The sequence below is a fragment of the Sapajus apella genome, unplaced genomic scaffold (assembly GCF_009761245.1).
Source record: "Sapajus apella isolate SASKATOON/1434 unplaced genomic scaffold, GSC_monkey_1.0 scaffold55, whole genome shotgun sequence".
Lineage (NCBI taxonomy): Eukaryota > Metazoa > Chordata > Mammalia > Primates > Cebidae > Sapajus > Sapajus apella.
Genome location: NW_022436995.1, coordinates 2,701,092 through 2,706,671, shown reverse-complemented (window position 1 = coordinate 2,706,671; position 5,580 = coordinate 2,701,092). Strand labels below are relative to the sequence as shown.

Sequence of the window (5,580 nt, the reverse complement as noted above, 5' to 3'; positions counted from 1 at the left end):
GTGTTCCTGACTTGAATCCATCCTCTACAACAGTCTTAATGTGAATTATTTTCTGAAATGCAAATTTGACTGTTATTTCCACCACTAGCAGAGTGACAGTCCAATTATTACCTTAAGTTTAATTAATTAAATTTGAAATTTAAATAGATACATACGGGTACATGTAGGCTACTGCATTGAACAGTACAGTTCAAGGAGGATCCTCTAAAAATGCAAAATAAAATATTAAAAATAAAACTTGAATTTTAAAGAAACACTCCACTTACTAAGGTAAAGCACAAAAAAAGAAATAGAGAAACACAAAATATACAGCGATAAATACTAAACAAATGACAAAATAGTAGATGCAAATTCAACCAGATCATCAACTATATATCTACAATGTTAGAGGTTTTGAGATCAGATTTTTAAAAAAGAGCTCAACAGTTATATGGTGTCTATAATATGTGTACACTTCAGTGAGGAGGAGGCGGGTGGAGCCCGGCTCAAGGATCCAAGATGCCCAAATAGGAACAGCTCTGGAGTGCAGTTCCAAGTGAGAACAATGCATTTCCAAATGAGTTTTTACTGCCCACAAACCAGGAGATTCCTGGACTGAAAAGCGCCACAAAAAGTTTTAAGTCGAAAGCAAAATTATGAATAAAAGACATACAGTGTAAACAATAAGCATATGAAATCTGGACTGTTTCAACAAAAACAAGTGAATTTTCAAGACTGGAAGATCATTAGGGATAAAGAAAATAATTTTATAAAGATAAAGAGAAGTTTTTACAAATGAATACATAACCATAAATGTGCATACTTTCAATAGCAAAGCTTCAAAATACATCAAGAGAACACCAACAGAACAAATAAGAGAAACAGGTGATCTGCAGTCATACTTAGATATTTTAATACCTATGTTTTAGTAATAAGATAGAAAATAAAATTAATAAGGATATAGGAGTTTTGACCAATACCCTCACCCACCTTGGTATAATAAATATTTTTAAAAAATTTTATATACATATTTTCAAAGTGACACATAATTGTACATATTGATGGGGTATAATGTGATATTTTGATACATGCATACAATGAGTAATGATGAAATTAGTGTAATTAGCATATCTATCACCTCAAAACTTTATCATTTTTTGTGGTAAGAACATTCAAAATCCTCTCTTCTAGCTATTTGAAAAAAATAAAATAATTATTGTATACTATATTCACTCCACAGTTCTATAGAACACTTGAACTATTCCTCCAACTAAGCTATAATTTTGTATCCATAACCAACTTTCCTACACACTCTTCTCAGCCATTGGTAACCACTATTCCACTCTGTGCTTCTATGAGATCAACTTTAAGTTTCTACATAGGACTGAGAACATATGGTATTGATCTTTCCATGCCTGACTTATTGCACTTAACATAATGGCCTCCAGGTCCATCCATTTTGCTACAAATGACAAGACTTCATTATTTTTATGGCTGAATAGTGTATGTATATCACATTTTCTTTATCCAGTCATGTGTTGATGGACATTAGGTTGACTGCATATCTTGGCTATTGTTAATAGTTTTGTAATAAACATGGGAGTGCAGGTATCTCTTTGACAAATTTCTTTTCCTTTGCATATATGCCCAATAATAGAATTGAAGGATCATATGGCAATTCTATTTTTTTTTTTTTTTGAGAGGGAGTCTTGCTCTGTTGACCAGCTGGAATGCAGTGATGATTTTGGCTCACTGCAACCACTGCCTCCCAGGTTCAAGCGATTACTCCTGCCGTAGCCTCCCAAGTAGCTGGGACTACAGGCTCATACCACCATGATCCGCTAATTTTTGTATTTTTGGTAGAGACAGGGTTTCAACATGTTGGGCAGGTGATCTCTTGATCTCGTGATCCACCTGCTTTGTCCTCCCAAAGTGCCGGGAATACAGGCTTAAGCCACTGCTCCCGGCCTATTTTTATCTTCTTAATGAATATCCACAGGAATTTATGTTCCCAAAAATCGTGTATAAGAGTTCCTTTTTCTCTGCATCCTCACCACCATTTTTAAAAAATAACAGTCATTCTAACCAGGGTGAGATGATATCTCATTGATTTGCTTTTTCTCCCATTGATTATTGATGTTGAACATGATTTCATGTAGTTGCCATCTGTATGTTTTCCTCTGAGAAATGTCTATTCATATCATTTGAGCATTTTGATCAATTTTTATTCTTATTTTTCTGCTGCTGCATTGTTTGAGTTACCTATTCATGCTTGGACATAATAATTAATAGATGCTTAAGCTGACGTACCTACGCTTACTTTTAAGAACAACTTCTGATTGAATCCACACCACAAACCCTCCTACCCCATCTCTGACTTCTCTCCATCAACCCAGATAAACGTACTCTCACCAAACCCCGAAAACAAGAGACTAAATGCAACCTAGTCAGAACCCAGATATCATATTTCAACCATGAGTATACTAACAGCTACCCCTTGATTGATGCTATTTTCCTAAAAATCATTAATCCCTCCTACTAAATTAGAACTCCATTTTGAATAATAAACACAACTAAAGTCTCACCTTAATACTATAATAATACCTTGAATATGTCCCTCTAAAAGCACTACCCCATGTCTCACATTCTAAATCAATCATATCCTAGTTTTAAATAACCCTCTCAACCAAACCTCTGTCAGTTCAACATTTATGGCCCTGAGTCCCCAGATCCATAGATAGCTCTTTATATTTATTTCTCTTCGTCTTATATTATAACTTTATACTTACATAGTTACATAGTTAATGTAGCTTAACTGTTCAAAGCAAGACACTGAAAATGTCTAGATGTTGTCATGCACAACCCCGTAAACAAGTAAGTTTGGTCCTGGCCTTTCTATTACATTTTGGTGGGACTACACAGGCAAGCATCCCCACGCTAGTGAAAATGTCCTCTAGCTCACCCAGATCAAAAGGAGCAGGTATCAAGCACACACAAATTCAAGTCAAAACACTGTGCTCAGCCACACCCACAGGAAACAGCAGTGATAAACCTTTGGCAATAAAGGAAAGTTTAACTAAGTTATACTAATTCATAGAGTTGGTCAATTTCCTGCTAGCCACTGCAGCCATACGATTAACCCAAGTAATAGAACTCGACATAAAGTGTTTAAGGTCTGCCCTCAATAAAGCTAGCCTCCATCTAAGTTGTAAAAAACTCCAGCTGAAATAAAATACACCACAAAAGTGTCTTTAATATACTGAAGACACAATAGCTAAGACCCAAACTGGGATTAGATGTCCCACTATGCTTAGCCCTAAACTCTAATTGTCATATTAAGAAAATCATTCACCAGCATACTATAAGCAACAGCTTAAAACTCAAAGGACTTGGTGGTGCTTTATATCCCTCTAGAGGAGCCCGTTCTATAATCAATAAACCCCGATACATCTCACCACCTCTTGCCCCAGCCTATATAACCACCATCTTCAGCAAACCCTAGAAAGGTGATAAGTAAGCATAAGTACATACATAAAAATGTTAAGTCAAGGTGCAGTTCATGAGGTGGCAAGAAATGGGCTACATTTTCTATCCCTCGAAAATCTCAAAACAGGCTTTATGAAATTTAAAGGCCCAAGAAGGATTTAGCAGTAAACCAAGAACAGAGTGCTTGGTTGAATAAGGCCATGAAGCACGCACACACCACATTTCACTCTCCTCAAATATTCTTCTAGAAATTATTATTCTAAAAACTCTCTACGCACATATGAAGGAGATAAGTCATAACATGGTAAGTGTACTGGAAAGTGTGCTTGGACAAACCAAAGCGTAGCTTAACTTAAAGCATCGGCTTACACCTGGAAGATTTCATCACAACTTGATCACTTTGAGCTAACTCTAGCCCGAAATTTCACTAAAAAATACTATTAAATTATCTTAAACAATATACCTTAAACAAAAGTATAGACGAGAGAATTTTCACCCTGACACAATAGACATAGTATCGTTAAGGGAAAGATGAAAGAACTAAATCAAGCATTAGGAAGCAAAGACAAACCCTTTTACCTCTGCATAATGTATTAACTAGAAATACTTTATATAGAGAAACACAGCCAAATCCACCAAAACCAGACAAGCTACTCAAGGATAGCTGAAAGAGCATACCCATCTATGTGGCAAAATACTGGGAAGATTCACGAGTAGCAGTGACAAACCTACCCAGCCTGGTGATAGCTGGTTGTCCAAGACAGAATTTTTATTTAATTGTGAACTTACCCACAGAATTACTTAATCACCCTGTAAGTTTAACTGTTAGTCTAAAGAGGGACAGCTCTTTAGACCCTAGGAAACAACCTGTCTGCAGAGAGCAAAAAATATTATCATAGTTGACCCAAAAGCATCCACCAATTAAGGAAGCATTCAAACTCAACATATAACTATTTTTAATCCTGCTCACTTTACTGAACTCCTAACAGCACATTGGACTAATCTCTCACTTGATAGAAGCAATAATGTTAATATGAATAACATAAAAATATTCTCCATTGCATAAGCTTACATCAGACTGGAATATCCATTGACAGTTAAAAGACTAATATTAATATACTATATAGTAAGCACCCTATTATTTATACTGTTAATCCAACACAGGCATGTTCTAAAAAAAGATTACAAAAAGTAAACGGAATTCGGCAAATCCTACCCCATCTGTTTACCAAAAATACCACCTCTAGCATTACTAGTATTAAAAGCACTGCCTGCTCAGTAACGTATGCTCAACAGCCACGGTATCCTGGCCGTGTAAAGGTCACATAATCACTTGTTCCATAAATAGGGACTTGTATGAATGGCCACGCCAGTGTTCAGCTGTCTCTTACTTTTAATCAGTGAAATTAACCTACCTGTGAAGAGTCAGATATAAACAAGTAAGATGAGAAGACCCTATGGAGCTTCAATTCAATAATGCAAATAAAAACTCAAAAAGCCTCCAGGCTTTAGCCCACTATCTCTGCATTAAAAATTTTGGCTGGGGTAACCTCAGAGCATAATTCAACCTCTGAACAACCTAAACTAAGACCACACTAGTCTAAGTGAATCAACATACATTGACTAAATAATTTAATCAAGGGAACAAGTTACCCTAGGGATAACAGTGCAATCCTATTCTAGAGTCCATATTGACAATAGAGTTTATGACCTCGATGTTGGATTAGGACATCCTAATGGTGTAACCACTATTAAGGGTTCATTTGTTCAACAATTAAAGTCCTACGTGATCTGAGTTCAGACTGAAGTAATCCAGTTCAGTTTCTATTTAATATTTCTCCCAGTTAGAAAGGATAAGACAAATAGGGCTCACTTCATAAAGCACTCTTGCCTCATAGATGACATCATTTCAATCTAACAAACCATTATTTACCCTACCAAACAACAGGGTTTTTTAAGATGGCAGAACCCAGCAATTGTATAAAACTTTATAATCAAAGGTTCAACTCGTCTTCTAAACATGCCTATAATTAACCTTCTCCTACTTATAATTCCCACTCTAATTGCTATAGCATTTCTTTTTTTTTTTTTTTTTTTTTTTTTTTTTTTTTTTTT

At 35.6% G+C, this 5,580-nt stretch overlaps 1 long non-coding RNA gene across 1 annotated transcript in view; it reads right to left on the bottom strand.

Moving 5' to 3' along the window:
* Nucleotides 1–2,457: 2,457 nt before the first annotated feature.
* Nucleotides 2,458–5,580, bottom strand: part of LOC116527527 — a 25,054-nt gene continuing 21,931 nt past the window's right edge. Inside the window, exons 3-5 of the long non-coding RNA XR_004258597.1 lie at nucleotides 4,251–4,336; nucleotides 2,554–2,559; nucleotides 2,458–2,469 (exon numbers count right to left, since the gene is read on the bottom strand). This is a non-coding gene — a long non-coding RNA (uncharacterized LOC116527527). The remainder of the gene's footprint in view (nucleotides 2,470–2,553; nucleotides 2,560–4,250; nucleotides 4,337–5,580) is intronic.